Source organism: Paramisgurnus dabryanus, chromosome 19 (assembly GCF_030506205.2).
Source record: "Paramisgurnus dabryanus chromosome 19, PD_genome_1.1, whole genome shotgun sequence".
NCBI classification, from domain to species: Eukaryota; Metazoa; Chordata; class Actinopteri; order Cypriniformes; family Cobitidae; genus Paramisgurnus; species Paramisgurnus dabryanus.
The window spans coordinates 32,473,833-32,501,340 of NC_133355.1; the positions used below are offsets into that span (position 1 = coordinate 32,473,833).

Sequence of the window (27,508 nt, forward strand, 5' to 3'; positions counted from 1 at the left end):
CCGTGGCCCGTACGGGGGTCCAACCCGCGACCTTGCCGTTATTAGCACCACGCTCTAACCAACTGAGCTAACCGGCCATGGAGCAGCAATGGTTCTGCCAAGACTGACATGAATTTTCCACAGTGTAGCAGCATCAAGAAACAAAGCTATATACGGGCTCGTCCGGGATTTGAACCCGGGACCTCTCGCACCCAAAGCGAGAATCATCCCCTTGACCAACGAGCCAAGCCTTGCTTCCTTTTTGCCATGCCACTGGGAAACATGTGACAACATCTGCAGTCACCAGCTTCCTCAAGCAGTTCCTGGGGATGGGCCTGTTGGGTCCTGCTCCTCTGTTTAGCCACAATGAGCCCTAGTGTTGGGCTGGTGTCAAAATAAGCTCTTATCGATATTAGTACATGCTTATTTCTTAATATTTGAAATGGTGTGAGAGAAGTCGACTGGTCTGCATAATCGTGGACCTGAACCCAGCTGAACACCTTTGTTATGAATTACAGGCTCTGAACAAAACACTCATCACCCAAACCCTTCAATGATTTGTTCACAGGGCCACAGTCATTTCAGCACAGAAAAAGTCCTTTCCAAAACTGTTGCAACATAAATGGAAACAAAATTATTTGACATGGTCTGTATGGTATAGCATTTATATTTGTATTGATTGGAGAAAGTGGAATAGATAAATATGTTAATTTACTATTAAAACCAGTTCAGCATCTATGGCTATATTCATGGTGAAAACTGGTTATTGGCAAAGTCAGAAATGCACGTTAGGTGAATTGGAGATGTCAAATTGCCCTTCCCTCGGTTTCTGTGTGTGTGTATAGATCAACGTGTGTGTTGTTTCTGGACTGTTTAAGGACACCAAATAATGCAGTGCCCAGAGTAATTCCATGCTGACTCAAGGAGAACATGTAAACTCCACACAGAAAGGCCTCCTGACCCAGCCAGGGCTTGAACAGGGGACCTTCTTGCTGTGAGACAGCTGTGCTCTGTTTGGGGTGCCAACTGTGTCACCCCAAACATCTTTATTAGAAGGGGCATCCCAATACTTAGTGTAAGTTGTAACGTCACGTAACATCTTAGAAGCCATGTCTTTATCGCATTTTCCAAGTGTTGATTTTAGATTTTAGGAGAAAATTCCGATAAATCATCCGTAAACTAAATTGGACACCATGCATCACTAGCCTGGTTGTATATTTAAGTCTCATAGCTCCAGGCACCTCAGGGTACCTACCCAGGCCCAGTGGCCAGGATGATGTGCTTCTCCCGGCCAGGAGGGAGTAGGTCGAATAGCCTGGGTCATTTTTCGGGTTGAGTCAATTGTGTTGCTTGAAATTAACTCATCGCTTGTTAAAACAGCAAGCCCTCCGGTAGAAAGCTTAAAGGGTAGGGGGATCGTCTAGGGGTTAACAAAAAAGGACCCCCTCGGACATGGTTTCGACCTGGAAAGGCCAAAGGCGGAAGCGTCGCTGAGAGGTCTCTGACGTCCTTTGCAGGTTTCTCGTTGACATTACTTTCCTGCCAGGATTGCCATACACAGCAGTGTTGTGTGTTAAAGCTCATAGGGATCAGTCTAAAGAGGGCTCGTCCGGGATTTGAACCCGGGACCTCTCGCACCCTAAGCGAGAATCATACCCCTAGACCAACGAGCCACTTGTTTGGTGCCAGCCCTGCCGCCCTCACAAACACTTTCCCACAACGTCGCAGCCACTTTCAACAAGCCAAAGCAGTCAAGAGGCAGGGGTAAGGGGAATTAGCTCAAATGGTAGAGCGCTCGCTTAGCATGCGAGAGGTAGCGGGATCGATGCCCGCATTCTCCACGTGATTGTGGTTTGTTGTGAATTGCACTGATGTTACAGACCGTAAGCGTGAAGCTTTACATTGGGTCCTGCTCTTACGTTTTGCCTCAAAAAGCCAACAGGTCCCAGTGTCGGTCCTCAGTATGACACCTGAGCACACACATGAACGTCTCCTATATGGATGTTATTTCTCAAAGCAACATGGAGCAGGAGCTTTACATTCCTAGAGCATTTTGTTGCGATTTAAAATTGGAATCATTTTTTTCAATGTTCATTTGTCTTCCTGTCATTGCTGGTAAGTCTTTTAAATACATTTCACTGTCAGATGGTACACATGAGCTGTGTGTTTCCTTTGGCCTGTACACATGAGCTGCGTGTTTCTTTTGTCCTAAACGTCAATGCATTTTTCATTTATCCTAAGTTTTCGTACATGTTTAATTTGCTTCCTTGTAACGTCCTTAGGTTTGCTGAAATTTGGCGACTTGTGCGTTGTTGGCCCATCGCCAGGGAGAACTGGAAAAGTGCTCAATGTTGCTTGAATTAACTAATTTTTTGTCTACATCCTGAGTGCTCTGGTAGAAAGGCTTAAAGGGCATGGGGATTGTTTTGGGGTAAGAAACACTGTTCCCTTGGATACCCAAAAAGTGTTACAGGTCCCACCGAGATTTGAACTCGGATCGCTGGATTCAGAGTCCAGAGTGCTAACTGTTACACCATGGAACCACTCTTTGCCTTAGCGCCTGACCCACTGCGTCACAGAGAAAAGGACACTCGGACAGGGACCGTCAGCAAAACCACAGCAAGCCAAACTGACAGGAAACGGCCCGCAATGCCGAAACCCGGGATCGAACCAGGGACCTTTAGATCTTCAGTCTAACGCTCTCCCAACTGAGCTATTTCGGCAAGACAGGTTGGTCAGGCAGGAATTTTCATGACAAATCACAGCAATATAGCAGTCTGCAATAGAATGTAGAGAAAAGCCGTGGCCCGTACGGGGTCGAACCCGCAACCTTGGCGTTATTAGCACCACGCTCTAACCAACTGAGCTAACCGGCCATGGAGCAGCAATGGTTCTGCCAAGACTAACATGAATTTTCCACAGTGTAGCAGCATCAAGAAACAAAGCTATATACGGGCTCGTCCGGGATTTGAACCCCGGACCTCTCGCACCCAAAGCGAGAATCATAACCCTAGACCAACGAGCCAAGCCTTGCTTCCTTTTGGCCATGCCACTGGGAAACATGTGACAACAACGCAGTCACCAGCTTCCTCAAGCAGTTCCTGGGGATGGGCCTGTTGGGTCCTGCTCCTCTGTTTAGCCACAATGAGCCCTAGTGTTGGGCTGGTGTCAAAATAAGCTCTTATCGATATTAGTACATGCTTATTTCTTAATATTTGAAATGGTGTGAGAGAAGTCAACTGGTCTGCATAATCGTGGACCTGAACCCAGCTGAACACCTTTGTTATGAATTACAGGCTCTGAACAAAACACTCATCACCCAAACCCTTCAATGATTTGTTCACAGGGCCACAGTCATTTCAGCACAGAAAAAGTCCTTTCCAAAACTGTTGCAACATAAATGGAAACAAAATTATTTGACATGGTCTGTATGGTATAGCATTTATATTTGTATTGATTGGAGAAAGTGGAATAGATAAATATGTTAATTTACTATTAAAACCAGTTCAGCATCTATGGCTATATTCATGGTGAGAACTGGTTATTGGCAAAGTCAGAAATGCACGTTAGGTGAATTGGAGATGTCAAATTGCCCTTCCCTCGGTTTCTGTGTGTGTGTGTATAGATCAACGTGTGTGTTGTTTCTGGACTGTTTAAGGACACCAAATAATGCAGTGCCCAGAGTAATTCCATGCTGACTCAAGGAGAACATGTAAACTCCACACAGAAAGGCCTCCTGACCCAGCCAGGGCTTGAACAGGGGACCTTCTTGCTTTGAGACAGCTGTGCTCTGTTTGGGGTGCCAACTGTGTCACCCCAAACATCTTTATTAGAAGGGGCATCCCAATACTTAGTGTAAGTTGTAACGTCAAGTAACATCTTAGAAGCCATGTCTTTATCGCCTTTTCCAAGTGTTGATTTTAGATTTTAGGAGAAAATTCCGATAAATCATCCGTAAACTAAATTGGACACCATGCATCACTAGCCTGGTTGTATATTTAAGTCTCATAGCTCCAGGCACCTCAGGGTACCTACCCAGGCCCAGTGGCCAGGATGATGTGCTTCTCCCGGCCAGGAGGGAGTAGGTCGAATAGCCTGGGTCATTTTTCGGGTTGAGTCAATTGTGTTGCTTGAAATTAACTCATCGCTTGTTAAAACAGCAAGCCCTCCGGTAGAAAGCTTAAAGGGTAGGGGGATCGTCTAGGGGTTAACAAACAAGGACCCCCTCGGACATGGTTTCGACCTGGAAAGGCCAAAGGCGGACGCGTCGCTGAGAGGTCTCTGACGTCCTTTGCAGGTTTCTCGTTGACATTACTTTCCTGCCAGGATTGCCATACACAGCGGTGTTGTGTGTTAAAGCTCATAGGGATCAGTCTAAAGAGGGCTCGTCCGGGATTTGAACCCGGGACCTCTCGCACCCTAAGCGAGAATCATACCCCTAGACCAACGAGCCACTTGTTTGGTGCCAGCCCTGCCGCCCTCACAAACACTTTCCCACAACGTCGCAGCCACCTTTCAACAAGCCAAAGCAGTCAAGAGGCAGGGGTAAGGGGAATTAGCTCAAATGGTAGAGCCCTCGCTTAGCATGCGAGAGGTAGCGGGATCGATGCCCGCATTCTCCACGTGATTGTGGTTGGTTGTGAATTGCACTGATGTTACAGACCGTAAGCGTGAAGCTTTACATTGGGTCCTGCTCTTACGTTTTGCCTCAAAAAGCCAACAGGTCCCAGTGTCGGTCCTCAGTATGACACCTGAGCACACACATGAACGTCTCCTATACGGATGTTATTTCTCAAAGCAACATGGAGCAGGAGCTTTACATTCCTAGAGCATTTTGTTGCGATTTAAAATTGGAATCATTTTTTTCAATGTTCATTTGTCTTCCTGTCATTGCTGGTAAGTCTTTTAAATACATTTCACTGTCAGATTGTTCACATGAGCTGTGTGTTTCCTTTGGCCTGTACACATGAGCTGCGTGTTTCTTTTGTCCTAAACGTCAATGCATTTTTCATTTATCCTAAGTTTTCGTACATGTTTAATTTGCTTCCTTGTAACGTCCTTAGGTTTGCTGAAATTTGGCGACTTGTGCGTTGTTGGCCCATCGCCAGGGAGAACTGGAAAAGTGCTCAATGTTGCTTGAATTAACTAATTTTTTGTCTACATCCTGAGTGCTCTGGTAGAAAGGCTTAAAGGGCGTGGGGATTGTTTTGGGGTAAGAAACACTGTTCCCTTGGATACCCAAAAAGTGTTACAGGTCCCACCGAGATTTGAACTCGGATCGCTGGATTCAGAGTCCAGAGTGCTAACCATTACACCATGGAACCACTCTTTGCCTGAGTGCCTGACCCACTGCCTGACAGAGAAAAGGACACTCGGACAGGGACCGTCAGCAAAACCACAGCAAGCCAAACTGACAGGAAACGGCCCGCAAAGCTGAAACCCGGGATCGAACCAGGGACCTTTAGATCTTCAGTCTAACGCTCTCCCAACTGATCTATTTCGGCAAGACAGGTTGGTCAGGCAGGAATTTTCATGACAAATCACAGCAATATAGCAGTCTGCAATAGAATGTAGAGAAAAGCCATGGCCCGTACGGGGTCGAACCCGCGACCTTGGCGTTATTAGCACCACGCTCTAAGCAACTGAGCTAACCGGCCATGGAGCACCAATGGTTCTGCCAAGACTAACATGAATTTTCCACAGTGTAGCAGCATCAAGAAACAAAGCTATATACGGGCTCGTCCGGGATTTGAACCCCGGACCTCTCGCACCGAAAGCGAGAATCATACCCCTAGACCAACGAGCCAAGCCTTGCTTCCTTTTTGCCATGCCACTGGGAAACATGTGACAACAACGGAGTCACCAGCTTCCTCAAGCAGTTCCTGGGGATGGGCCTGTTGGGTCCTGCTCCTCTGTTTAGCCACAATGAGCCCTAGTGTTGGGCTGGTGTCAAAATAAGCTCTTATCGATATTAGTACATGCTTATTTCTTAATATTTGAAATGGTGTGAGAGAAGTCGACTGGTCTGCATAATCGTGGACCTGAACCCAGCTGAACACCTTTGTTATGAATTACAGGCTCTGAACAAAACACTCATCACCCAAACCCTTCAATGATTTGTTCACAGGGCCACAGTCATTTCAGCACAGAAAAAGTCCTTTCCAAAACTGTTGCAACATAAATGGAAACAAAATTATTTGACATGGTCTGTATGGTATAGCATTTATATTTGTATTGATTGGAGAAAGTGGAATAGATAAATATGTTAATTTACTATTAAAACCAGTTCAGCATCTATGGCTATATTCATGGTGAGAACTGGTTATTGGCAAAGTCAGAAATGCACGTTAGGTGAATTGGAGATGTCAAATTGCCCTTCCCTCGGTTTCTGTGTGTGTGTATAGATCAACGTGTGTGTTGTTTCTGGACTGTTTAAGGACACCAAATAATGCAGTGCCCAGAGTAATTCCATGCTGACATAAGGAGAACATGTAAACTCCACACAGAAAGGCCTCCTGACCCAGCCAGGGCTTGAACAGGGGACCTTCTTGCTGTGAGACAGCTGTGCTCTGTTTGGGGTGCCAACTGTGTCACCCTAAACATCTTTATTAGAAGGGGCATCCCAATACTTAGTGTAAGTTGTAACGTCAAGTAACATCTTAGAAGCCATGTCTTTATCGCATTTTCCAAGTGTTGATTTTAGATTTTAGGAGAAAATTCCGATAAATCATCCGTAAACTAAATTGGACACCATGCATCACTAGCCTGGTTGTATATTTAAGTCTCATAGCTCCAGGCACCTCAGGGTACCTACCCAGGCCCAGTGGCCAGGATGATGTGCTTCTCCCGGCCAGGAGGGAGTAGGTCGAATAGCCTGGGTCATTTTTCGGGTTGAGTCAATTGTGTTGCTTGAAATTAACTCATCGCTTGTTAAAACAGCAAGCCCTCCGGTAGAAAGCTTAAAGGGTAGGGGGATCGTCTAGGGCAGTGGTTTTCAATCTTGTCCTAGGGGACCCACAGCTCTGCATATTTTGTATGTCTCCCTTAACTGACACACCCAGTTCTGTTCATGGATCTCTACCTTAATGAGCTGATGATCTGAATCAGGTGTGTTAGATAAGGGAGACATGCAAAATGTGCAGGGCACAGCGGTGTTGTGTGTTAAAGCTCATAGGGATCAGTCTAAAGAGGGCTCATATTTGAACCCGGGACCTCTCGCACCCTAAGCAAGAATCATACCCCTAGACCAACGAGCCACTTGTTTGGTGCCAGCCCTGCCGCCCTCACAAACACTTTCCCACAACGTCGCAGCCACCTTTCAACAAGCCAAAGCAGTCAAGAGGCAGGGGTAAGGGGAATTAGCTCAAATGGTAGAGCGCTCGCTTAGCATGCGAGAGGTAGCGGGATCGATGCCCGCATTCTCCACGTGATTGTGGTTTGTTGTGAATTGCACTGATGTTACAGACCGTAAGCGTGAAGCTTTACATTGGGTCCTGCTCTTACGTTTTGCCTCAAAAAGCCAACAGGTCCCAGTGTCGGTCCTCAGTATGACACCTGAGCACACACATGAACGTCTCCTATACGGATGTTATTTCTCAAAGCAACATGGAGCAGGAGCTTTACATTCCTAGAGCATTTTGTTGCGATTTAAAATTGGAATCATTTTTTTCAATGTTCATTTGTCTTCCTGTCATTGCTGGTAAGTCTTTCAAATACATTTCACTGTCAGATTGTACACATGAGCTGTGTGTTTCCTTTGGCCTGTACACATGAGCTGCGTGTTTCTTTTGTCCTAAACGTCAATGCATTTTTCATTTATCCTAAGTTTTCGTACATGTTTAATTTGCCTCCTTGTAACGTCCTTAGGTTTGCTGAAATTTGGCGACTTGTGCGTTGTTGGCCCATCGCCAGGGAGAACTGGAAAAGTGCTCAATGTTGCTTGAATTAACTTATTTTTTTTCTACATCCTGAGTGCTCTGGTGAAAGGCTTAAAGGGCGTGGGGATTGTTTTGGGGTAAGAAACACTGTTCCCTTGGATAGCCAAAAAGTGTTACAGGTCCCACCGAGATTTGAACTCGGATCGCTGGATTCAGAGTCCAGAGTGCTAACCGTTACACCATGGAACCACTCCTTGCCTGAGCGCCTGACCCACTGTGTCACAGAGAAAAGGACACTCGGACAGGGACCATCAGCAAAACCACAGCAAGCCAAACTGACAGGAAACGGCCCGCAATGCCGAAACCAGGGATCGAACCAGGGACCTTTAGATCTTCAGTCTAACGCTCTCCCAACTGAGCTATTTCGGCAAGACAGGTTGGTCAGGCAGGAAATTTCATGACAAATCACAGCAATATAGCAGTCTGCAATAGAATGTAGAGAAAAGCCGTGGCCCGTACGGGGGTCGAACCCGCGACCTTGGCGTTATTAGCACCACGCTCTAACCAACTGAGCTAACCGGCCATGGAGCAGCAATGGTTCTGCCAAGACTGAGATGAATTTTCCACAGTGTAGCAGCATCAAGAAACAAAGCTATATACGGGCTCGTCCGGGATTTGAACCCGGGACCTCTCGCACCCAAAGCGAGAATCATACCCCCAGACCAACGAGCCAAGCCTTGCTTCCTTTTTGCCATGCCACTGGGAAACATGTGACAACAACGCAGTCACCAGCTTCCTCAAGCAGTTCCTGGGGATGGGCCTGTTGGGTCCTGCTCCTCTGTTTAGCCACAATGAGCCCTAGTGTTGGGCTGGTGTCAAAATAAGCTCTTATCGATATTAGTACATGCTTATTTCTTAATATTTGAAATGGTGTGAGAGAAGTCGACTGACTGGTCTGCATAATCGTGGACCTGAACCCAGCTGAACACCTTTGTTATGAATTACAGGCTCTGAACAAAACACTCATCACCCAAACCCTTCAATGATTTGTTCACAGGGCCACAGTCATTTCAGCACAGAAAAAGTCCTTTCCAAAACTGTTGCAACATAAATGGAAACAAAATTATTTGACATGGTCTGTATGGTATAGCATTTATATTTGTATTGATTGGAGAAAGTGGAATAGATAAATATGTTAATTTACTATTAAAACCAGTTCAGCATCTATGGCTATATTCATGGTGAGAACTGGTTATTGGCAAATTCAGAAATGCACGTTAGGTGAATTGGAGATGTCAAATTGCCCTTCCCTCGGTTTCTGTGTGTGTGTTGTTTCTGGACTGTTTAAGGACACCAAATAATGCAGTGCCCAGAGTAATTCCATGCTGACTCAAGGAGAACATGTAAACTCCACACAGAAAGGCCTCCTGACCCAGCCAGGGCTTGAACAGGGGACCTTCTTGCTGTGAGACAGCTGTGCTCTGTTTGGGGTGCCAACTGTGTCACCCCAAACATCTTTATTAGAAGGGGCATCCCAATACTTAGTGTAAGTTGTAACATCAAGTAACATCTTAGAAGCCATGTTTTTATCGCATTTTCCAAGTGTTGATTTTAGATTTTAGGAGAAAATTCCGATAAATCATCCGTAAACTAAATTGGACACCATGCATCACTAGCCTGGTTGTATATTTAAGTCTCATAGCTCCAGGCACCTCAGGGTACCTACCCAGGCCCAGTGGCCAGGATGATGTGCTTCTCCCGGCCAGGAGGGAGTAGGTCGAATAGCCTGGGTCATTTTTCGGGTTGAGTCAATTGTGTTGCTTGAAATTAACTCATCGCTTGTTAAAACAGCAAGCCCTCCGGTAGAAAGCTTAAAGGGTAGGGGGATCGTCTAGGGGTTAACAAACAAGGACCCCCTCGGACATGGTTTCGATCTGGAAAGGCCAAAGGCAGACGCGTCGCTGAGAGGTCTCTGACGTCCTTTGCAGGTTTCTCGTTGACATTACTTTCCTGCCAGGATTGCCATACACAGCGGTGTTGTGTGTTAATGCTCATAGGGATCAGTCTAAAGAGGGCTCGTCCGGGATTTGAACCCGGGACCTCTCGCACCCTAAGCGAGAATCATACCCCTAGACCAACGAGCCAAGCCTTGCTTCCTTTTTGCCATGCCACTGGGAAACATGTGACAACAACGCAGTCACCAGCTTCCTCAAGCAGTTCCTGGGGATGGGCCTGTTGGTTCCTGCTCCTCTGTTTAGCCACAATGAGCCCTAGTGTTGGGCTGGTGTCAAAATAAGCTCTTATCGATATTAGTACATGCTTATTTCTTAATATTTGAAATGGTGTGAGAGAAGTCGACTGGTCTGCATAATCGTGGACCTGAACCCAGCTGAACACCTTTGTTATGAATTACAGGCTCTGAACAAAACACTCATCACCCAAACCCTTCAATGATTTGTTCACAGGGCCACAGTCATTTCAGCACAGAAAAAGTCCTTTCCAAAACTGTTGCAACATAAATGGAAACAAAATTATTTGACATGGTCTGTATGGTATAGCATTTATATTTGTATTGACTGGAGAAAGTGGAATAGATAAATATGTTAATTTACTATTAAAACCAGTTCAGCATCTATGGCTATATTCATGGTGAGAACTGGTTATTGGCAAAGTCAGAAATGCACGTTAGGTGAATTGGAGATGTCAAATTGCCCTTCCCTCGGTTTCTGTGTGTGTGTATAGATCAACGTGTGTGTTCTTTCTGGACTGTTTAAGGACACCAAATAATGCAGTGCCCAGAGTAATTCCATGCTGACTCAAGGAGAACATGTAAACTCCACACAGAAAGGCCTCCTGACCCAGCCAGGGCTTGAACAGGGGACCTTCTTGCTGTGAGACAGCTGTGCTCTGTTTGGGGTGCCAACTGTGTCACCCCAAACATCTTTATTGGAAGGGGCATCCCAATACTTAGTGTAAGTTGTAACGTCAAGTAACATCTTAGAAGCCATGTCTTTATCGCATTTTCCAAGTGTTGATTTTAGATTTTAGGAGAAAATTCCGATAAATCATCCGTACACCATGCATCACTAGCCTGGTTGTATATTTAAGTCTCATAGCTCCAGGCACCTCAGGGTACCTACCCAGGCCCAGTGGCCAGGATGATGTGCTTCTCCCGGCCAGGAGGGAGTAGGTCGAATAGCCTGGGTCATTTTTCGGGTTGAGTCAATTGTGTTGCTTGAAATTAACTCATCGCTTGTTAAAACAGCAAGCCCTCCGGTAGAAAGCTTAAAGGGTAGGGGGATCGTCTAGGGGTTAACAAACAAGGACCCCTTCGGACATGGTTTCCACCTGGAAAGGCCAAAGGCGGACACGTCGCTGAGAGGTCTCTGACGTCCTTTGCAGGTTTCTCGTTGACATTACTTTCCTGCCAGGATTGCCATACACAGCGGTGTTGTGTGTTAAAGCTCATAGGGATCAGTCTAAAGAGGGCTCGTCCGGGATTTGAACCCAGGACCTCTCGCACCCTAAGCGAGAATCATACCCCTAGACCAACGAGCCACTTGTTTGGTGCCAGCCCTGCCGCCCTCACAAACACTTTCCCACAACGTCGCAGCCACCTTTCAACAAGCCAAAGCAGTCAAGAGGCAGGGGTAAGGGGAATTAGCTCAAATGGTAGAGCGCTCGCTTAGCATGCGAGAGGTAGCGGGATTGATGCCCGCATTCTCCACGTGATTGTGGTTTGTTGTGAATTGCACTGATGTTACAGACCGTAAGCGTGAAGCTTTACATTGGGTCCTGCTCTTACGTTTTGCCTCAAAAAGCCAACAGGTCCCAGTGTCGGTCCTCAGTATGACACCTGAGCACACACATGAATGTCTCCTATACGGATGTTATTTCTCAAAGCAACATGGAGCAGGAGCTTTACATTCCTAGAGCATTTTGTTGCGATTTAAAATTGGAATCATTTTTTTCAATGTTCATTTGTCTTCCTGTCATTGCTGGTAAGTCTTTTAAATACATTTCACTGTCAGATTGTACACATGAGCTGTGTGTTTCCTTTGGCCTGTACACATGAGCTGCGTGTTTCTTTTGTCCTAAACGTCAATGCATTTTTCATTTATCCTAAGTTTTCGTACATGTTTAATTTGCTTCCTTGTAACTTCCTTAGGTTTGCTGAAATTTGGCGACTTGTGCGTTGTTGGCCCATCGCCAGGGAGAACTGGAAAAGTGCTCAATGTTGCTTGAATTAACTAATTTTTTGTCTACATCCTGAGTGCTCTGGTAGAAAGGCTTAAAGGGCGTGGGGATTGTTTTGGGGTAAGAAACACTGTTCCCTTGGATACCCAAAAAGCGTTACAGGTCCCACCGAGATTTGAACTCGGATCGCTGGATTCAGAGTCCAGAGTGCTAACCGTTACACCATGGAACCACTCTTTGCCTGAGCGCCTGACCCACTGCGTCACAGAGAAAAGGACACTCGGACAGGGACCGTCAGCAAAACCACAGCAAGCCAAACTGACAGGAAACGGCCCGCAACGCCGAAACCCGGGATCGAACCAGGGACCTTTAGATCTTCAGTCTAACGCTCTCCCATCTGAGCTATTTCGGCAAGACAGGTTGGTCCGGCAGGATCTTTCATGACAAATCACAGCAATATAGCAGTCTGCAATAGAATGTAGAGAAAAGCCGTGGCCCGTACGGGGGTCGAACCCCCGACCTTGGCGTTATTAGCACCACGCTCTAACCAACTGAGCTAACCGGCCATGGAGCAGTAATGGTTCTGCCAAGACTGACATGAATTTTCCACAGTGTAGCAGCATCAAGAAACAAAGCTATATACGGGCTCGTCCGGGATTTGAACCCGGGACCTCTCGCACCCAAAGCGAGAATCATACCCCTAGACCAACGAGCCAAGCCTTGCTTCCTTTTTGCCATGCCACTGGGAAACATGTGACAACAACGCAGTCACCAGCTTCCTCAAGCAGTTCCTGGGGATGGGCCTGTTGGGTCCTGCTCCTCTGTTTAGCCACAATGAGCCCTAGTGTTGGGCTGGTGTCAAAATAAGCTCTTATCGATATTAGTACATGCTTATTTCTTAATATTTGAAATGGTGTGAGAGAAGTCGACTGGTCTGCATAATCGTGGACCTGAACCCAGCTGAACACCTTTGTTATGAATTACAGGCTCTGAACAAAACACTCATCACCCAAACCCTTCAATGATTTGTTCACAGGGCCACAGTCATTTCAGCACAGAAAAAGTCCTTTCCAAAACTGTTGCAACATAAATGGAAACAAAATTATTTGACATGGTCTGTATGGTATAGCATTTATATTTGTATTGACTGGAGAAAGTGGAATAGATAAATATGTTAATTTACTATTAAAACCAGTTCAGCATCTATGGCTATATTCATGGTGAGAACTGGTTATTGGCAAAGTCAGAAATGCACGTTAGGTGAATTGGAGATGTCAAATTGCCCTTCCCTCGGTTTCTGTGTGTGTGTATAGATCAACTTGTGTGTTGTTTCTGGACTGTTTAAGGACACCAAATAATGCAGTGCCCAGAGTAATTCCATGCTGACTCAAGGAGAACATGTAAACTCCACACAGAAAGGCCTCCTGACCCAGCCAGGGCTTGAACAGGGGACCTTCTTGCTGTGAGACAGCTGTGCTCTGTTTGGGGTGCCAACTGTGTCACCCCAAACATCTTTATTAGAAGGGGCATCCCAATACTTAGTGTAAGTTGTAACGTCAAGTAACATCTTAGAAGCCATGTCTTTATCGCATTTTCCAAGTGTTGATTTTAGATTTTAGGAGAAAATTCCGATAAATCATCCGTAAACTAAATTGGACACCATGCATCACTAGCCTGGTTGTATATTTAAGTCTCATAGCTCCAGGCACCTCAGGGTACCTACCCAGGCCCAGTGGCCAGGATGATGTGCTTCTCCCGGCCAGGAGGGAGTAGGTCGAATAGCCTGGGTCATTTTTCGGGTTGAGTCAATTGTGTTGCTTGAAATTAACTCATCGCTTGTTAAAACAGCAAGCCCTCCGGTAGAAAGCTTAAAGGGTAGGGGGATCGTCTAGGGCAGTGGTTTTCAATCTTGTCCTAGGGGACCCACAGCTCTGCATATTTTGTATGTCTCCCTTAACTGACACACCCAGTTCTGTTCATGGATCTCTACCTTAATGAGCTGATGATCTGAATCAGGTGTGTTAGATAAGGGAGACATGCAAAATGTGCAGGGCACAGCGGTGTTGTGTGTTAAAGCTCATAGGGATCAGTCTAAAGAGGGCTCGTCCGGGATTTGAACCCGGGACCTCTCGCACCCTAAGCGAGAATCATACCCCTAGACCAACGAGCCACTTGTTTGGTGCCAGCCCTGCCGCCCTCACAAACACTTTCCCACAACGTCGCAGCCACCTTTCAACAAGCCAAAGCAGTCAAGAGGCAGGGGTAAGGGGAATTAGCTCAAATGGTAGAGCGCTCGCTTAGCATGCGAGAGGTAGCGGGATCGATGCCCGCATTCTCCACGTGATTGTGGTTTGTTGTGAATTGCACTGATGTTACAGACCGTAAGCGTGAAGCTTTACATTGGGTCCTGCTCTTACGTTTTGCCTCAAAAAGCCAACAGGTCCCAGTGTCGGTCCTCAGTATGACACCTGAGCACACACATGAACGTCTCCTATACGGATGTTATTTCTCAAAGCAACATGGAGCAGGAGCTTTACATTCCTAGAGCATTTTGTTGCGATTTAAAATTGGAATCATTTTTTTCAATGTTCATTTGTCTTCCTGTCATTGCTGGTAAGTCTTTTAAATACATTTCACTGTCAGATTGTACACATGAGCTGTGTGTTTCCTTTGGCCTGTACACATGAGCTGCGTGTTTCTTTTGTCCTAAACGTCAATGCATTTTTCATTTATCCTAAGTTTTCGTACATGTTTAATTTGCCTCCTTGTAACGTCCTTAGGTTTGCTGAAATTTGGCGACTTGTGCGTTGTTGGCCCATCGCCAGGGAGAACTGGAAAAGTGCTCAATGTTGCTTGAATTAACTAATTTTTTGTCTACATCCTGAGTGCTCTGGTAGAAAGGCTTAAAGGGCGTGGGGATTGTTTTGGGGTAAGAAACACTGTTCCCTTGGATACCCAAAAAGTGTTACAGGTCCGACCGAGATTTGAACTCGGATCGCTGGATTCAGAGTCCAGAGTGCTAACCGTTACACCATGGAACCACTCTTTGCCTGAGCGCCTGACCCACTGCGTCACAGAGAAAAGGACACTCGGACAGGGACCGTCAGCAAAACCACAGCAAGCCAAACTGACAGGAAACGTCCCGCAATGCCGAAACCAGGGATCGAACCAGGGACCTTTAGATCTTCAGTCTAACGCTCTCCCAACTGAGCTATTTCGGCAAGACAGATTGGTCAGGCAGGATCTTTCATGACAAATCACAGCAATATAGCAGTCTGCAATATAATGTAGAGAAAAGCCGTGGCCCGTACGGGGGTCCAACCCGCGACCTTGCCGTTATTAGCACCACGCTCTAACCAACTGAGCTAACCGGCCATGGAGCAGCAATGGTTCTGCCAAGACTGACATGAATTTTCCACAGTGTAGCAGCATCAAGAAACAAAGCTATATACGGGCTCGTCCGGGATTTGAACCCGGGACCTCTCGCACCCAAAGCGAGAATCATCCCCTTGACCAACGAGCCAAGCCTTGCTTCCTTTTTGCCATGCCACTGGGAAACATGTGACAACATCTGCAGTCACCAGCTTCCTCAAGCAGTTCCTGGGGATGGGCCTGTTGGGTCCTGCTCCTCTGTTTAGCCACAATGAGCCCTAGTGTTGGGCTGGTGTCAAAATAAGCTCTTATCGATATTAGTACATGCTTATTTCTTAATATTTGAAATGGTGTGAGAGAAGTCGACTGGTCTGCATAATCGTGGACCTGAACCCAGCTGAACACCTTTGTTATGAATTACAGGCTCTGAACAAAACACTCATCACCCAAACCCTTCAATGATTTGTTCACAGGGCCACAGTCATTTCAGCACAGAAAAAGTCCTTTCCAAAACTGTTGCAACATAAATGGAAACAAAATTATTTGACATGGTCTGTATGGTATAGCATTTATATTTGTATTGATTGGAGAAAGTGGAATAGATAAATATGTTAATTTACTATTAAAACCAGTTCAGCATCTATGGCTATATTCATGGTGAAAACTGGTTATTGGCAAAGTCAGAAATGCACGTTAGGTGAATTGGAGATGTCAAATTGCCCTTCCCTCGGTTTCTGTGTGTGTGTATAGATCAACGTGTGTGTTGTTTCTGGACTGTTTAAGGACACCAAATAATGCAGTGCCCAGAGTAATTCCATGCTGACTCAAGGAGAACATGTAAACTCCACACAGAAAGGCCTCCTGACCCAGCCAGGGCTTGAACAGGGGACCTTCTTGCTGTGAGACATCTTTATTAGAAGGGGCATCCCAATACTTAGTGTAAGTTGTAACGTCAAGTAACATCTTAGAAGCCATGTCTTTATCGCATTTTCCAAGTGTTGATTTTAGATTTTAGGAGAAAATTCCGATAAATCATCCGTAAACTAAATTGGACACCATGCATCACTAGCCTGGTTGTATATTTAAGTCTCATAGCTCCAGGCACCTCAGGGTACCTACCCAGGCCCAGTGGCCAGGATGATGTGCTTCTCCCGGCCAGGAGGGAGTAGGTCGAATAGCCTGGGTCATTTTTCGGGTTGAGTCAATTGTGTTGCTTGAAATTAACTCATCGCTTGTTAAAACAGCAAGCCCTCCGGTAGAAAGCTTAAAGGGTAGGGGGATCGTCTAGGGGTTAACAAACAAGGACCCCCTCGGACATGGTTTCGACCTGGAAAGGCCAAAGGCGGAAGCGTCGCTGAGAGGTCTCTGACGTCCTTTGCAGGTTTCTCGTTGACATTACTTTCCTGCCAGGATTGCCATACACAGCGGTGTTGTGTGTTAAAGCTCATAGGGATCAGTCTAAAGAGGGCTCGTCCGGGATTTGAACCCGGGACCTCTCGCACCCTAAGCGAGAATCATACCCCTAGACCAACGAGCCACTTGTTTGGTGCCAGCCCTGCCGCCCTCACAAACACTTTCCCACAACGTCGCAGCCACCTTTCAACAAGCCAAAGCAGTCAAGAGGCAGGGGTAAGGGGAATTAGCTCAAATGGTAGAGCGCTCGCTTAGCATGCGAGAGGTAGCGGGATCGATGCCCGCATTCTCCACGTGATTGTGGTTTGTTGTGAATTGCACTGATGTTACAGACCGTAAGCGTGAAGCTTTACATTGGGTCCTGCTCTTATGTTTTGCCTCAAAAAGCCAACAGGTCCCAGTGTCGGTCCTCAGTATGACACCTGAGCACACACATGAACGTCTCCTATATGGATGTTATTTCTCAAAGCAACATGGAGCAGGAGCTTTACATTCCTAGAGCATTTTGTTGCGATTTAAAATTGGAATCATTTTTTTCAATGTTCATTTGTCTTCCTGTCATTGCTGGCAAGTCTTTTAAATACATTTCACTGTCAGATTGTACACATGAGCTGTGTGTTTCCTTTGGCCTGTACACATGAGCTGCGTGTTTCTTTTGTCCTAAACGTCAATGCATTTTTCATTTATCCTAAGTTTTCGTACATGTTTAATTTGCTTCCTTGTAACGTCCTTAGGTTTGCTGAAATTTGGCGACTTGTGCGTTGTTGGCCCATCGCCAGGGAGAACTGGAAAAGTGCTCAATGTTGCTTGAATTAACTAATTTTTTGTCTACATCCTGAGTGCTCTGGTAGAAAGGCTTAAAGGGCGTGGGGATTGTTTTGGGGTAAGAAACACTGTTCCCTTGGATACCCAAAAAGTGTTACAGGTCCCACCGAGATTTGAACTCGGATCGCTGGATTCAGAGTACAGAGTGCTAACCGTTACACCATGGAACCACACTTTGCCTGAGCGCCTGACCCACTGCGTCACAGAGAAAAGGACACTCGGACAGGGACCGTCAGCAAAACCACAGCAAGCCAAACTGACAGGAAACGGCCCGCAATGCCGAAACCCGGGATCGAATCAGGGACCTTTAGATCTTCAGTCTAACGCTCTCCCAACTGAGCTATTTCGGCAAGACAGGTTGGTCAGGCAGGAATTTTCATGACAAATCACAGCAATATAGCAGTCTGCAATAGAATGTAGAGAAAATCCGTGGCCCGTACGGGGGTCGAACCCGCGACCTTGGCGTTATTAGCACCACGCTCTAACCAACTGAGCTAACCGGCCATGGAGCACCAATGGTTCTGCCAAGACTGACATGAATTTTCCACAGTGTAGCAGCATCAAGAAACAAAGCTATATACGGGCTCGTCCGAGATTTGAACCCAGGACCTCTCGCACCCAAAGCGAGAATCATACCCCTAGACCAACGAGCCAAGCCTTGCTTCCTTTTTGCCATGCCACTGGGAAACATGTGACAACAACGCAGTCACCAGCTTCCTCAAGCAGTTCCTGGGGATGGGCCTGTTGGGTCCTGCTCCTCTGTTTAGCCACAATGAGCCCTAGTGTTGGGCTGGTGTCAAAATAAGCTCTTATCGATATTAGTACATGCTTATTTCTTAATATTTGAAATGGTGTGAGAGAAGTCGACTGGTCTGCATAATCGTGGACCTGAACCCAGCTGAACACCTTTGTTATGAATTACAGGCTCTGAACAAAACACTCATCACCCAAACCCTTCAATGATTTGTTCACAGGGCCACAGTCATTTCAGCACAGAAAAAGTCCTTTCCAAAACTGTTGCAACATAAATGGAAACAAAATTATTTGACATGGTCTGTATGGTATAGCATTTATATTTGTATTGATTGGAGAAAGTGGAATAGATAAATATGTTAATTTACTATTAAAACCAGTTCAGCATCTATGGCTATATTCATGGTGAGAACTGGTTATTGGCAAAGTCAGAAATGCACGTTAGGTGAATTGGAGATGTCAAATTGCCCTTCCCTCGGTTTCTGTGTGTGTGTATAGATCAACGTGTGTGTTGTTTCTGGACTGTTTAAGGACACCAAATAATGCAGTGCCCAGAGTAATTCCATGCTGACTCAAGGAGAACATGTAAACTCCACACAGAAAGGCCTCCTGACCCAGCCAGGGCTTGAACAGGGGACCTTCTTGCTGTGAGACAGCTGTGCTCTGTTTGGGGTGCCAACTGTGTCACCCCAAACATCTTTATTAGAAGGGGCATCCCAATACTTAGTGTAAGTTGTAACGTCAAGTAACATCTTAGAAGCCATGTCTTTATCGCATTTTCCAAGTGTTGATTTGAGATTTTAGGAGAAAATTCCGATAAATCATCCGTAAACTAAATTGGACACCATGCATCACTAGCCTGGTTGTATATTTAAGTCTCATAGCTCCAGGCACCTCAGGGTACCTACCCAGGCCCAGTGGCCAGGATGATGTGCTTCTCCCGGCCAGGAGGGAGTAGGTCGAATAGCCTGGGTCATTTTTCGGGTTGAGTCAATTGTGTTGCTTGAAATTAACTCATCGCTTGTTAAAACAGCAAGCCCTCCGGTAGAAAGCTTAAAGGGTAGGGGGATCGTCTAGGGGTTAACAAACAAGGACCCCCTCGGACATGGTTTCGACCTGGAAAGGCCAAAGGCGGACGCGTCGCCGAGAGGTCTCTGACGTCCTTTGCAGGTTTCTCGTTGACATTACTTTCCTGCCAGGATTGCCATACACAGCGGTGTTGTGTGTTAAAGCTCATAGGGATCAGTCTAAAGAGGGCTCGTCCGGGATTTGAACCCGGGACCTCTCGCACCCTAAGCGAGAATCATACCCCTAGACCAACGAGCCACTTGTTTGGTGCCAGCCCTGCCGCCCTCACAAACACTTTCCCACAACGTCGCAGCCACCTTTCAACAAGCCAAAGCAGTCAAGAGCCAGGGGTAAGGGGAATTAGCTCAAATGGTAGAGCGCTCGCTTAGCATGCGAGAGGTAGCGGGATCGATGCCCGCATTCTCCACGTGATTGTGGTTTGTTGTGAATTGCACTGATGTTACAGACCGTAAGCGTGAAGCTTTACATTGGGTCCTGCTCTTACGTTTTGCCTCAAAAAGCAAACAGGTCCCAGTGTCGGTCCTCAGTATGACACCTGAGCACACACATGAACGTCTCCTATACGGATGTTAATTCTCAAAGCAACATGGAGCAGGAGCTTTACATTCCTAGAGCATTTTGTTGCGATTTAAAATTGGAATCATTTTTTCAATGTTCATTTGTCTTCCTGTCATTGCTGGTAAGTCTTTTAAATACATTTCACTGTCAGATGGTACACATGAGCTGTGTGTTTCCTTTGGCCTGTACACATGAGCTGCGTGTTTCTTTTGTCCTAAACGTCAATGCATTTTTCATTTATCCTAAGTTTTCGTACATGTTTAATTTGCTTCCTTGTAACGTCCTTAGGTTTGCTGAAATTTGGCGACTTGTGCGTTGTTGGCCCATCGCCAGGGAGAACTGGAAAAGTGCTCAATGTTGCTTGAATTAACTAATTTTTTGTCTACATCCTGAGTGCTCTGGTAGAAAGGCTTAAAGGGCGTGGGGATTGTTTTGGGGTAAGAAACACTGTTCCCTTGGATACCCAAAAAGTGTTACAGGTCCCACCGAGATTTGAACTCGGATCGCTGGATTCAGAGTCCATAGTGCTAACTGTTACCCCATGGAACCACTCTTTGCCTTAGCGCCTGACCCACTGCGTCACAGAGAAAAGGACACTCGGACAGGGACCGTCAGCAAAACCACAGCAAGCCAAACTGACAGGAAACGGCCCGCAATGCCGAAACCCGGGATCGAACCAGGGACCTTTAGATCTTCAGTCTAACGCTCTCCCAACTGAGCTATTTCGGCAAGACAGGTTGGTCAGGCAGGAATTTTCATGACAAATCACAGCAATATAGCAGTCTGCAATAGAATGTAGAGAAAAGCCGTGGCCCGTTTGGGGGTCGAACCCGCGACCTTGGCGTTATTAGCACCACGCTCTAACCAACTGAGCTAACCGGCCATGGAGCACCAATGGTTCTGCCAAGACTGACATGAGTTTTCCACAGTGTAGCAGCATCAAGAAACAAAGCTATATACGGGCTCGTCCGGGATTTGAACCCGGGACCTCTCGCACCCAAAGCGAGAATCATACCCCCAGACCAACGAGCCAAGCCTTGTTTCCTTTTTGCCATGCCACTTGGAAACATGTGACAACAACGCAGTCACCAGCTTCCTCAAGCAGTTCCTGGGGATGGGCCTGTTGGGTCCTGCTCCTCTGTTTAGCCACAATGAGCCCTAGTGTTGGGCTGGTGTCAAAATAAGCTCTTATCGATATTAGTACATGCTTATTTCTTAATATTTGAAATGGTGTGAGAGAAGTCGACTGGTCTGCATAATCGTGGACCTGAACCCAGCTGAACACCTTTGTTATGAATTACAGGCTCTGAACAAAACACTCATCACCCAAACCCTTCAATGATTTGTTCACAGGGCCACAGTCATTTCAGCACAGAAAAAGTCCTTTCCAAAACTGTTGCAACATAAATGGAAACAAAATTATTTGACATGGTCTGTATGGTATAGCATTTATATTTGTATTGATTGGAGAAAGTGGAATAGATAAATATGTTAATTTACTATTAAAACCAGTTCAGCATCTATGGCTATATTCATGGTGAGAACTGGTTATTGGCAAAGTCAGAAATGCATGTTAGGTGAATTGGAGATGTCAAATTGCCCTTCCCTCGGTTTCTGTGTGTGTGTATAGATCAACGTGTGTGTTGTTTCTGGACTGTTTAAGGACACCAAATAATGCAGTGCCCAGAGTAATTCCATGCTGACTCAAGGAGAACATGTAATCTCCACACAGAAAGGCCTCCTGACCCAGCCAGGGCTTGAACAGGGGACCTTCTTGCTGTGAGACAGCTGTGCTCTGTTTGGGGTGCCAACTGTGTCACCCCAAACATCTTTATTAGAAGGGGCATCCCAATACTTAGTGTAAGTTGTAACGTCAAGTAACATCTTAGAAGCCATGTCTTTATCGCATTTTCCAAGTGTTGATTTTAGATTTTAGGAGAAAATTCCGATAAATCATCCGTAAACTAAATTGGACACCATGCATCACTAGCCTGGTTGTATATTTAAGTCTCATAGCTCCAGGCACCTCAGGGTACCTACCCAGGCCCAGTGGCCAGGATGATGTGCTTCTCCCGGCCAGGAGGGAGTAGGTCGAATAGCCTGGGTCATTTTTCGGGTTGAGTCAATTGTGTTGCTTGAAATTAACTCATCGCTTGTTAAAACAGCAAGCCCTCCGGTAGAAAGCTTAAAGGGTAGGGGGATCGTCTAGGGCAGTGGTCCTAGGGGACCCACAGCTCTGCATATTTTGTATGTCTCCCTTAACTGACACACCCAGTTCTGTTCATGGATCTCTACCTTAATGAGCTGATGATCTGAATCAGGTGTGTTAGATAAGGGAGACATGCAAAATGTGCAGGGCAGTGGGTCCCCTAGGACAAGATTGAAAACCACTGGTCTAGGGGTTAACAAACAAGGACCCCCTCGGACATGGTTTCGACCTGGAAAGGCCAAAGGCGGACGCGTCGCTGAGAGGTCTCTGACGTCCTTTGCAGGTTTCTCGTTGACATTACTTTCCTGCCAGGATTGCCATACACAGCGGTGTTGTGTGATAAAGCTCATAGGGATCAGTCTAAAGAGGGCTCGTCCGGGATTTGAACCCGGGACCTCTCGCACCCTAAGTGAGAATCATACCCCTAGACCAACGAGCCACTTGTTTGGTGCCAGCCATGCCGCCCTCACAAACACTTTCCCACAACGTCGCAGCCACCTTTCAACAAGCCAAAGCAGTCAAGAGGCAGGGGTAAGGGGAATTAGCTCAAATGGTAGAGCGCTCGCTTAGCATCGATATTAGTACATGCTTATTTCTTAATATTTGAAATGGTGTGAGAGAAGTCGACTGGTCTGCATAATCGTGGACCTGAACCCAGCTGAACACCTTTGTTATGAATTACAGGCTTTGAACAAAACACTCATCACCCAAACCCTTCAATGATTTGTTCACAGGGCCACAGTCATTTCAGCACAGAAAAAGTCCTTTCCAAAACTGTTGCAACATAAATGGAAACAAAATTATTTGACATGGTCTGTATGGTATAGCATTTATATTTGTATTGATTGGAGAAAGTGGAATAGATAAATATGTTAATTTACTATTAAAACCAGTTCAGCATCTATGGCTATATTCATGGTGAGAACTGGTTATTGGCAAAGTCAGAAATGCACGTTAGGTGAATTGGAGATGTCAAATTGCCCTTCCCTCGGTTTCTGTGTGTGTGTATAGATCAACGTGTGTGTTGTTTCTGGACTGTTTAAGGAAACCAAATAATGCAGTGCCCAGAGTAATTCCATGCTGACTCAAGGAGAACATGTAATCTCCACACAGAAAGGCCTCCTGACCCAGCCAGGGCTTGAACAGGGGACCTTCTTGCTGTGAGACAGCTGTGCTCTGTTTGGGGTGCCAACTGTGTCACCCCAAACATCTTTATTAGAAGGGGCATCCCAATACTTAGTGTAAGTTGTAACGTCAAGTAACATCTTAGAAGCCATGTCTTTATCGCATTTTCCAAGTGTTGATTTTAGATTTTAGGAGAAAATTCCGATAAATCATCCGTAAACTAAATTGGACACCATGCATCACTAGCCTGGTTGTATATTTAAGTCTCATAGCTCCAGGCACCTCAGGGTACCTACCCAGGCCCAGTGGCCAGGATGATGTGCTTCGCCCGGCCAGGAGGGAGTAGGTCGAATAGCCTGGGTCATTTTTCGGGTTGAGTCAATTGTGTTGCTTGAAATTAACTCAATGCTTGTTAAAACAGCAAGCCCTCCGGTAGAAAGCTTAAAGGGTAGGGGGATCGTCTAGGGGCTAACAAACAAGGACCCCCTCGGACATGGTTTCGACCTGGAAAGGCCAAAGGCGGACGCGTCGCTGAGCTCACAAACACTTTCCCACAACGTCGCAGCCACCTTTCAACAAGCCAAAGCAGTCAAGAGTCAGGGGTAAGGGGAATTAGCTCAAATGGTAGAGCGCTCGCTTAGCATGCGAGAGGTAGCGGGATCGATGCCCGCATTCTCCACGTGATTGTGCTTTGTTGTGAATTGCACTGATGTTACAGACCGTAAGCGTGAAGCTTAACATTGGGTCCTGCTCTTACGTTTTGCCTCAAAAAGCCAACAGGTCCCAGTGTCGGTCCTCAGTATGACACCTGAGCACACACATGAACGTCTCCTATACGGATGTTATTTCTCAAAGCAACATGGAGCAGGAGCTTTACATTCCTAGAGCATTTTGTTGCGATTTAAAATTGGAATCATTTTTTTCAATGTTCATTTGTCTTCCTGTCATTGCTGGTAAGTCTTTTAAATACATTTCACTGTCAGATGGTACACATGAGCTGTGTGTTTCCTTTGGCCTGTACACATGAGCTGCGTGTTTCTTTTGTCCTAAACGTCAATGCATTTTTCATTTATCCTAAGTTTTCGTACATGTTTAATTTGCTTCCTTGTAACGTCCTTAGGTTTGCTGAAATTTGGCGACTTGTGCGTTGTTGGCCCATCGCCAGGGAGAACTGGAAAAGTGCTCAATGTTGCTTGAATTAACTAATTTTTTGTCTACATCCTGAGTGCTCTGGTAGAAAGGCTTAAAGGGCGTGGGGATTGTTTTGGGGTAAGAAACACTGTTCCCTTGGATACCCAAAAAGTGTTACAGGTCCCACCGAGATTTGAACTCGGATCGCTGGATTCAGAGTCCAGAGTGCTAACTGTTACACCATGGAACCACTCTTTGCCTTAGCGCCTGACCCACTGCGTCACAGAGAAAAGGACACTCGGACAGGGACCGTCAGCAAAACCACAGCAAGCCAAACTGACAGGAAACGGCCCGCAATGCCGAAACCCGGGATCGAACCAGGGACCTTTAGATCTTCAGTCTAACGCTCTCCCAACTGAGCTATTTCGGCAAGACAGGTTGGTCAGGCAGGAATTTTCATGACAAATCACAGCAATATAGCAGTCTGCAATAGAATGTAGAGAAAAGCCGTGGCCCGTACGGGGGTCGAACCCGCGACCTTGGCGTTATTAGCACCACGCTCTAACCAACTGAGCTAACCGGCCATGGAGCAGCAATGGTTCTGCCAAGACTAACATGAATTTTCCACAGTGTAGCAGCATCAAGAAACAAAGCTATATACGGGCTCGTCCGGGATTTGAACCCCGGACCTCTCGCACCCAAAGCGAGAATCATACCCCTAGACCAACGAGCCAAGCCTTGCTTCCTTTTGGCCATGCCACTGCGAAACATGTGACAACAACGCAGTCACCAGCTTCCTCAAGCAGTTCCTGGGGATGGGCCTGTTGGGTCCTGCTCCTCTGTTTAGCCACAATGAGCCCTAGTGTTGGGCTGGTGTCAAAATAAGCTCTTATCGATATTAGTACATGCTTATTTCTTAATATTTGAAATGGTGTGAGAGAAGTCGACTGGTCTGCATAATCGTGGACCTGAACCCAGCTGAACACCTTTGTTATGAATTACAGGCTCTGAACAAAACACTCATCACCCAAACCCTTCAATGATTTGTTCACAGGGCCACAGTCATTTCAGCACAGAAAAAGTCCTTTCCAAAACTGTTGCAACATAAATGGAAACAAAATTATTTGACATGGTCTGTATGGTATAGCATTTATATTTGTATTGATTGGAGAAAGTGGAATAGATAAATATGTTAATTTACTATTAAAACCAGTTCAGCATCTATGGCTATATTCATGGTGAGAACTGGTTATTGGCAAAGTCAGAAATGCACGTTAGGTGAATTGGAGATGTCTAATTGCCCTTCCCTCGGTTTCTGTGTGTGTGTATAGATCAACGTGTGTGTTGTTTCTGGACTGTTTAAGGACACCAAATAATGCAGTGCCCAGAGTAATTCCATGCTGACTCAAGGAGAACATGTAAACTCCACACAGAAAGGCCTCCTGACCCAGCCAGGGCTTGAACAGGGGACCTTCTTGCTGTGAGACAGCTGTGCTCTGTTTGGGGTGCCAACTGTGTCACCCCAAACATCTTTATTAGAAGGGGCATCCCAATACTTAGTGTAAGTTGTAACGTCAAGTATCATCTTAGAAGCCATGTCTTTATCGCATTTTCCAAGTGTTGATTTTAGATTTTAGGAGAAAATTCCGATAAATCTTCCGTAAACTAAATTGGACACCATGCATCACTAGCCTGGTTGTATATTTAAGTCTCATAGCTCCAGGCACCTCAGGGTACCTACCCAGGCCCAGTGGCCAGGATGATGTGCTTCTCCCGGCCAGGAGGGAGTAGGTCGAATAGCCTGGGTCATTTTCGGGTTGAGTCAATTGTGTTGCTTGAAATTAACTCATCGCTTGTTAAAACAGCAAGCCCTCCGGTAGAAAGCTTAAAGGGTAGGGGGATCGTCTAGGGGTTAACAAACAAGGACCCCCTCGGACATGGTTTCGACCTGGAAAGGCCAAAGGCGGAGCGCCTGACCCACTGCGTCACAGAGAAAAGGACACTCGGAAAGGGACCGTCAGCAAAACCACAGCAAGCCAAACTGAAAGGAAACGGCCCGCAATGCCGAAACCCGGGATCGAACCAGGAACTTTAGATCTTCAGTCTAACGCTCTCCCAACTGAGCTATTTTGGCAAGACAGGTTGGTCAGGCAGGAATTTTCATGACAAATCACAGCAATATAGCAGTCTGCAATAGAATGTAGAGAAAAGCCTTGGCCCGTACGGGGGTCGAACCTGCGACCTTGGCGTTATTAGCACCACGCTCTAACCAACTGAGCTAACCGGCCATGGAGCAGCAATGGTTCTGCCAAGACTGACATGAATTTTCCACAGTGTAGCAGCATCAAGAAACAAAGCTATATACGGGCTCGTCCGGGATTTCAACCCGGGACCTCTCGCACCCAAAGCGAGAATCATACCCCTAGACCAACGAGCCAAGCCTTGCTTCCTTTTTGCCATGCCACTGGGAAACATGTGACAACAACGCAGTCACCAGCTTCCTCAAGCAGTTCCTGGGGATGGGCCTGTTGGGTCCTGCTCCTCTGTTTAGCCACAATGAGCCCTAGTGTTGGGCTGGTGTCAAAATAAGCTCTTATCGATATTAGTACATGCTTATTTCTTAATATTTGAAATGGTGTGAGAGAAGTCGACTGGTCTGCATAATCGTGGACCTGAACCCAGCTGAACACCTTTGTTATGAATTACAGGCTCTGAACAAAACACTCATCACCCAAACCCTTCAATGACTTGTTCACAGGGCCACAGTCATTTCAGCACAGAAAAAGTCCTTTCCAAAACTGTTGCAACATAAATGGAAACAAAATTATTTGACATGGTCTGTATGGTATAGCATTTATATTTGTATTGATTGGAGAAAGTGGAATAGATAAATATGTTAATTTACTATTAAAACCAGTTCAGCATCTATGGCTATATTCATGGTGAGAACTGGTTATTGGCAAAGTCAGAAATGCACGTT

General features: G+C 46.1%; 1 protein-coding gene and 45 non-coding genes across 46 annotated transcripts in view; 6 read left to right on the forward strand and 40 right to left on the reverse strand.

Annotated features, from left to right (window-relative positions):
• The window catches only part of LOC135735099 (CMP-N-acetylneuraminate-beta-galactosamide-alpha-2,3-sialyltransferase 1-like), a 473,227-nt gene that overhangs the window by 244,781 nt on the left and 200,938 nt on the right, over positions 1–27,508 (reverse strand). The gene's annotated exons all lie outside the window — the stretch shown is intronic.
• On the reverse strand, positions 4–77 carry trnai-aau (transfer RNA isoleucine (anticodon AAU)). The gene has a single exon. It is a non-coding gene; the product is annotated as a tRNA-Ile (tRNA).
• Positions 1,581–1,652, reverse strand: trnap-agg (transfer RNA proline (anticodon AGG)). The gene has a single exon. It is a non-coding gene; the product is annotated as a tRNA-Pro (tRNA).
• Positions 1,748–1,820, forward strand: trnaa-agc (transfer RNA alanine (anticodon AGC)). Its single transcript has one exon. It is a non-coding gene; the product is annotated as a tRNA-Ala (tRNA).
• trnaq-cug (transfer RNA glutamine (anticodon CUG)) lies at positions 2,451–2,522 on the reverse strand. The gene has a single exon. It is a non-coding gene; the product is annotated as a tRNA-Gln (tRNA).
• Positions 2,630–2,702, reverse strand: trnaf-gaa (transfer RNA phenylalanine (anticodon GAA)). The gene has a single exon. It is a non-coding gene; the product is annotated as a tRNA-Phe (tRNA).
• On the reverse strand, positions 2,783–2,855 carry trnai-aau (transfer RNA isoleucine (anticodon AAU)). The gene has a single exon. It is a non-coding gene; the product is annotated as a tRNA-Ile (tRNA).
• trnap-agg (transfer RNA proline (anticodon AGG)) lies at positions 4,361–4,432 on the reverse strand. The gene has a single exon. It is a non-coding gene; the product is annotated as a tRNA-Pro (tRNA).
• trnaq-cug (transfer RNA glutamine (anticodon CUG)) lies at positions 5,232–5,303 on the reverse strand. Its single transcript has one exon. It is a non-coding gene; the product is annotated as a tRNA-Gln (tRNA).
• Positions 5,714–5,785, reverse strand: trnar-ucg (transfer RNA arginine (anticodon UCG)). Its single transcript has one exon. It is a non-coding gene; the product is annotated as a tRNA-Arg (tRNA).
• trnaa-agc (transfer RNA alanine (anticodon AGC)) lies at positions 7,332–7,404 on the forward strand. The gene has a single exon. It is a non-coding gene; the product is annotated as a tRNA-Ala (tRNA).
• Positions 8,034–8,105, reverse strand: trnaq-cug (transfer RNA glutamine (anticodon CUG)). Its single transcript has one exon. It is a non-coding gene; the product is annotated as a tRNA-Gln (tRNA).
• On the reverse strand, positions 8,213–8,285 carry trnaf-gaa (transfer RNA phenylalanine (anticodon GAA)). The gene has a single exon. It is a non-coding gene; the product is annotated as a tRNA-Phe (tRNA).
• On the reverse strand, positions 8,366–8,439 carry trnai-aau (transfer RNA isoleucine (anticodon AAU)). Its single transcript has one exon. It is a non-coding gene; the product is annotated as a tRNA-Ile (tRNA).
• Positions 8,517–8,588, reverse strand: trnap-ugg (transfer RNA proline (anticodon UGG)). Its single transcript has one exon. It is a non-coding gene; the product is annotated as a tRNA-Pro (tRNA).
• Positions 9,929–10,000, reverse strand: trnap-agg (transfer RNA proline (anticodon AGG)). The gene has a single exon. It is a non-coding gene; the product is annotated as a tRNA-Pro (tRNA).
• trnap-agg (transfer RNA proline (anticodon AGG)) lies at positions 11,343–11,414 on the reverse strand. Its single transcript has one exon. It is a non-coding gene; the product is annotated as a tRNA-Pro (tRNA).
• Positions 12,214–12,285, reverse strand: trnaq-cug (transfer RNA glutamine (anticodon CUG)). The gene has a single exon. It is a non-coding gene; the product is annotated as a tRNA-Gln (tRNA).
• Positions 12,393–12,465, reverse strand: trnaf-gaa (transfer RNA phenylalanine (anticodon GAA)). The gene has a single exon. It is a non-coding gene; the product is annotated as a tRNA-Phe (tRNA).
• trnai-aau (transfer RNA isoleucine (anticodon AAU)) lies at positions 12,546–12,619 on the reverse strand. The gene has a single exon. It is a non-coding gene; the product is annotated as a tRNA-Ile (tRNA).
• Positions 12,697–12,768, reverse strand: trnap-ugg (transfer RNA proline (anticodon UGG)). Its single transcript has one exon. It is a non-coding gene; the product is annotated as a tRNA-Pro (tRNA).
• Positions 14,152–14,223, reverse strand: trnap-agg (transfer RNA proline (anticodon AGG)). Its single transcript has one exon. It is a non-coding gene; the product is annotated as a tRNA-Pro (tRNA).
• trnaa-agc (transfer RNA alanine (anticodon AGC)) lies at positions 14,320–14,392 on the forward strand. The gene has a single exon. It is a non-coding gene; the product is annotated as a tRNA-Ala (tRNA).
• On the reverse strand, positions 15,023–15,094 carry trnaq-cug (transfer RNA glutamine (anticodon CUG)). Its single transcript has one exon. It is a non-coding gene; the product is annotated as a tRNA-Gln (tRNA).
• Positions 15,202–15,274, reverse strand: trnaf-gaa (transfer RNA phenylalanine (anticodon GAA)). Its single transcript has one exon. It is a non-coding gene; the product is annotated as a tRNA-Phe (tRNA).
• Positions 15,355–15,428, reverse strand: trnai-aau (transfer RNA isoleucine (anticodon AAU)). The gene has a single exon. It is a non-coding gene; the product is annotated as a tRNA-Ile (tRNA).
• trnap-agg (transfer RNA proline (anticodon AGG)) lies at positions 16,891–16,962 on the reverse strand. The gene has a single exon. It is a non-coding gene; the product is annotated as a tRNA-Pro (tRNA).
• Positions 17,059–17,131, forward strand: trnaa-agc (transfer RNA alanine (anticodon AGC)). Its single transcript has one exon. It is a non-coding gene; the product is annotated as a tRNA-Ala (tRNA).
• On the reverse strand, positions 17,762–17,833 carry trnaq-cug (transfer RNA glutamine (anticodon CUG)). Its single transcript has one exon. It is a non-coding gene; the product is annotated as a tRNA-Gln (tRNA).
• trnaf-gaa (transfer RNA phenylalanine (anticodon GAA)) lies at positions 17,941–18,013 on the reverse strand. The gene has a single exon. It is a non-coding gene; the product is annotated as a tRNA-Phe (tRNA).
• On the reverse strand, positions 18,094–18,167 carry trnai-aau (transfer RNA isoleucine (anticodon AAU)). Its single transcript has one exon. It is a non-coding gene; the product is annotated as a tRNA-Ile (tRNA).
• Positions 18,245–18,316, reverse strand: trnap-ugg (transfer RNA proline (anticodon UGG)). The gene has a single exon. It is a non-coding gene; the product is annotated as a tRNA-Pro (tRNA).
• trnap-agg (transfer RNA proline (anticodon AGG)) lies at positions 19,671–19,742 on the reverse strand. Its single transcript has one exon. It is a non-coding gene; the product is annotated as a tRNA-Pro (tRNA).
• On the forward strand, positions 19,839–19,911 carry trnaa-agc (transfer RNA alanine (anticodon AGC)). The gene has a single exon. It is a non-coding gene; the product is annotated as a tRNA-Ala (tRNA).
• On the reverse strand, positions 20,720–20,792 carry trnaf-gaa (transfer RNA phenylalanine (anticodon GAA)). Its single transcript has one exon. It is a non-coding gene; the product is annotated as a tRNA-Phe (tRNA).
• On the reverse strand, positions 20,873–20,946 carry trnai-aau (transfer RNA isoleucine (anticodon AAU)). Its single transcript has one exon. It is a non-coding gene; the product is annotated as a tRNA-Ile (tRNA).
• On the reverse strand, positions 21,024–21,095 carry trnap-ugg (transfer RNA proline (anticodon UGG)). The gene has a single exon. It is a non-coding gene; the product is annotated as a tRNA-Pro (tRNA).
• trnap-agg (transfer RNA proline (anticodon AGG)) lies at positions 22,640–22,711 on the reverse strand. Its single transcript has one exon. It is a non-coding gene; the product is annotated as a tRNA-Pro (tRNA).
• Positions 24,004–24,076, forward strand: trnaa-agc (transfer RNA alanine (anticodon AGC)). The gene has a single exon. It is a non-coding gene; the product is annotated as a tRNA-Ala (tRNA).
• trnaq-cug (transfer RNA glutamine (anticodon CUG)) lies at positions 24,707–24,778 on the reverse strand. The gene has a single exon. It is a non-coding gene; the product is annotated as a tRNA-Gln (tRNA).
• On the reverse strand, positions 24,886–24,958 carry trnaf-gaa (transfer RNA phenylalanine (anticodon GAA)). Its single transcript has one exon. It is a non-coding gene; the product is annotated as a tRNA-Phe (tRNA).
• On the reverse strand, positions 25,039–25,112 carry trnai-aau (transfer RNA isoleucine (anticodon AAU)). Its single transcript has one exon. It is a non-coding gene; the product is annotated as a tRNA-Ile (tRNA).
• On the reverse strand, positions 25,190–25,261 carry trnap-ugg (transfer RNA proline (anticodon UGG)). Its single transcript has one exon. It is a non-coding gene; the product is annotated as a tRNA-Pro (tRNA).
• Positions 26,591–26,662, reverse strand: trnaf-gaa (transfer RNA phenylalanine (anticodon GAA)). The gene has a single exon. It is a non-coding gene; the product is annotated as a tRNA-Phe (tRNA).
• trnai-aau (transfer RNA isoleucine (anticodon AAU)) lies at positions 26,743–26,816 on the reverse strand. The gene has a single exon. It is a non-coding gene; the product is annotated as a tRNA-Ile (tRNA).
• On the reverse strand, positions 26,894–26,965 carry trnap-ugg (transfer RNA proline (anticodon UGG)). Its single transcript has one exon. It is a non-coding gene; the product is annotated as a tRNA-Pro (tRNA).